Here is a 3,046-nt window from a genome sequence, read left to right as displayed (position 1 = left end):
CTCGTGGAAAAACTGCTAGGAACAAACATTTTGTTTATGGCTAATAACAGCGCAAACATGGATAATATGAGAAACAAAACAATAAACAAAAACATATTTTTTCAAAATTGAATCAACGACTGCTGTAAAGTTTACAACGCATTGAAGTTTTGAAATTATTGTGAACGAGGCTATGACGTATCAGCCAATCAAATCAACGCGCGCAATCTCCCCAGTTCCACTTCAAATGGGTGAAACGGAAGATGGCGACCGTGATTCACAAAGGCAAAGAAAATCGTTTTCGACAACTGATCATGAGAAGAGGTATACATCAAGACCTACTCATTTTGGTGATGAAGGTATGTTAATTTAACTGCCGCTTTCAGAGCACATTATAGGCTCTGGTATTTTTTTTAAACGATAGAATCCAGGTCGTCTATGTGTAGACGTTATATCTTATTTATATTATAGTACTTGTGGCCGTACGATCGGAGCCTTTTCAGACATAGACCTAGACCTCGGTCCACGGTTACATACATAGACTTCTACAACTGTTTGAAACTTCCGAAAGTTGTTTTTAAAGTACATCTGATATACATGTAATATTCAAGTTGGAGTGTCCACTTTGTCGATTGAAAGTAGGAAAGAATGCACTGCTTGCCTGGTGCCGTGTGTAAACTGGAATTAGATTACACCCCCCCCCCCCCCCATGATTTATCGTGTAAAAAATATTAGTTTCTCGTCGAAAGAGTTCCTATGTACCGCACTGAGTCTTGTTAGAAAACAGTGGCAAATTAATTTATTCAATTAAGATATGGAATGGAACAATGTTGGAGTGTTTTGTAGAAACCAGTGTGTCACAAATCATTTAGTAGTAGTACTAGTACACCCCATGGTCACAGCCACATTTACACAGTGCTCTGTCATGTACATGCAGAACACTTTTCACCAACTTGATGTATGTCATTGAGGTCTGTCCGTATGTATGTATGTATGTATGTATGTATGTATGTATGTGTGTGTGTGTGTATATATATACGTACATGTATGTATGTATTTATTTAATAAGGGTATGGACTTTCATTTTAATCAAAGATTGTCATGTTTAAAATGCTTCATATTGATGTATTTGTGTATTCATTACGTTATAGTGCAAATTATAGAACACAACACCTATTTAGTTGTAAGGAGAGAGTAAGAATATGGAACTCTTGTTGAGGCATTGTGGCCATCAGACAAGCAATATTAATTATCCTTGTCTTATTCTAAGTAGAAATGTTAAGTGTTAAGTGAGACAATGTGGGAAGACTGCGAGTTCATTATTTTTTTATAAAGTTTTTATAAAGCTGTTCCTTAATTATGGCTGCTCAGCCTCTGATGTACTTTTGGGAAGTCTGATAAAATGTATTCACCTAGGGTGTACCACTGTTAACACACTACAAGAATATACATTTTGTAGATTCTATTTACCAGTTGGTAATTTTTTTTTTGCCAAAATTAGTGTTATTTACATGCATGTTTTTATTTGTTGCATCTTAGAGTAGAAACTCAAGATGACTTTAGAAAAAGCAGTGTCAACATAAAAGTACAAAAAACAGAAAGTGGACAAAGAAAGCAAACTCCAGCAGGACAAAAAATGGAACACATGCAGCACAGCAAAGCAATAAAGCAAAGACTGACAAAGATAGAGAAATTGCTGAAGAGAAGCAAGCCAAACGCCTAGCAAAGTTGTATGGCAACTTTAAAAAGGATGAAGGAACAGGCCTACTTTCAAAGGTACTAGTAACTTTTTTAATCTGTTAGTGTATAAAAACAAAACAGAGCAATATAATTGCCCAAGAGGAGCAAATAGTAAAAAGACACAAGACAGTTGGCATTTCTATATTGCCAAACAATAGATTCTTTGTTTGTAGCATGTAACTGTTTATTAGAAACAAAAGATAAAATGAACTGTGTACCTCTCCCTTCACATTCATAACAAACATTTCTTTTGTTAATTGATTGCTCTTGGTTCTTTCTTTGCAGTGACTTTCAGGAACCAATGGATATTGATTGATCTGATTCTGATCCTGATTCTGCCAAAGTGATGATGTAAACTGCCAAAGTGATGATGTAAACTGCCGAAGTGATGATGCTAATGATGAACACAATGGCTTTAGCTTATATAATGACTGAAAGTGAAATAATGTCAGACTCTGAAACTCCAGCAACTGTTGAAAGCCAAACTCAAATTGCCAGAGCTCTTTCACATGTATGATGTAGGTGAATCTTTAGATTTGATTTGAAGAACCCCATCATTAAGGGACATATATTTTTTGTCTTCTAATCAATGGATGAATACAGGTACTATTGTTAAACTCAGGTATGTTGGTACTGTCATTTCACTACAGACATGTCTCAAGCCTTTTAGTTATTTTGGAAAAAAGCAATAAAGTTGCTTCTTGTTTTCATTTAATTCTTCTTCTGCATGATTTACTGGTTGCAAAAGTATGTGCCCGTGTGTGTAGTACGTACATACATACATATATGTGTATCCCCTAAAACATGTAAGTGAACAAACTTTGTGAGTTTGTGAAACTGACATTTTTTAAATATGTTTCAGTGGGAACAAGCATTCAAATCAAATATGGTCAGTTCTGATATACATTTGTATGTCAAATATATTTCCCCAACGTGTATAAGCATGTTTTAAGTGTCAAAATTAATATGGTTTAAAACATGTTTAAAACTAGTTTCAAATGAGTTGACTAAGGACTTCTGACAAGTTTAAAACATGAATGAAACACTCAAAACTGATCAGACTTGTTTTGAATTAGTATAGAACACTTTTTAAACTAGTGGATTTTTAGTAAGGAATTCCCCTTTTGCAGTGTGCCAATGATACCTGTCAGAAGTCTGCTTATAGTCTTTCAGCAGTTTGTCACAATGCTGTCAGAAGGCTGTTGTTAGTCTGTCAGGTCTGTTAGTGGTCTTTCAGATGTCTGACGATAGTCTTACATAAGTCTGTTATAAAGCAGTTGAATGTCTGTCAGGTATTTACCTGAGCTGTTGAGAGCTGTTCTCTGCA

The 3,046-nt window shown here is 35.1% G+C and overlaps 1 long non-coding RNA gene across 1 annotated transcript; it reads left to right on the top strand.

Annotated features, from left to right (window-relative positions):
- Positions 1 to 235: 235 nt before the first annotated feature.
- LOC144444710 (uncharacterized) lies at positions 236 to 2,317 on the top strand. Its single transcript, XR_013481863.1, has 3 exons — positions 236 to 338; positions 1,519 to 1,755; positions 2,005 to 2,317. It is a non-coding gene; the product is annotated as an uncharacterized LOC144444710 (long non-coding RNA).
- The last annotated feature ends 729 nt before the right edge of the window (positions 2,318 to 3,046 follow it).

The sequence above is a fragment of the Glandiceps talaboti genome, chromosome 13, assembly GCF_964340395.1.
Source record: "Glandiceps talaboti chromosome 13, keGlaTala1.1, whole genome shotgun sequence".
NCBI lineage: Eukaryota > Metazoa > Hemichordata > Enteropneusta > Spengelidae > Glandiceps > Glandiceps talaboti.
Note: the sequence above shows the minus strand (reverse complement) of the source record. Positions and strands in the feature narration are given on the sequence as shown.